This window comes from Penaeus monodon, chromosome 23 (genome assembly GCF_015228065.2).
Source record: "Penaeus monodon isolate SGIC_2016 chromosome 23, NSTDA_Pmon_1, whole genome shotgun sequence".
Lineage (NCBI taxonomy): Eukaryota > Metazoa > Arthropoda > Malacostraca > Decapoda > Penaeidae > Penaeus > Penaeus monodon.
The window spans coordinates 19,070,309-19,070,818 of record NC_051408.1 but is presented as its reverse complement, the minus strand read 5'-3'; positions in this window follow the sequence as shown (position 1 = coordinate 19,070,818).

Sequence of the window (510 nt, the reverse complement as noted above, 5' to 3'; positions counted from 1 at the left end):
CACATCCAAATATTTAGATGCTGCAACTATCTGGGAGAAATGAAACCTTTCTTTAGGATTAACACATTTTATAGTAGCTGTTATAAGTAAATTTTGTCTATCACTTGCATCTTTACAGCATAAAATATCATAACAGTTTTTATGTTCACTAATTTGTAATATAAGAAGCTTGTATATATAACCCCACTTAAATATATCATTTGCTCATTAATCAATACATATTTTGTACACAATATTTTGTCCATATGCCAAGGCTACTTGTACAGAAGCTAGTATCATACTGGATGCAATGCTTTTAGTAGTTATTATATTGATAAATTAATATTGCATGAAAATAGTGAGCTTTAGATGATACTGAAATTAGTTCAACACCTATTGCCTTGAGCGAATACATGTTTTGTATTTACAGTTTTTGGCACAAAGGTAAAAATTTTAATGACAAATTCATCTAACCCCCAAGCTATGTACATTATATGTACATATCTAGTACAGTGACAAGATAATTATTGC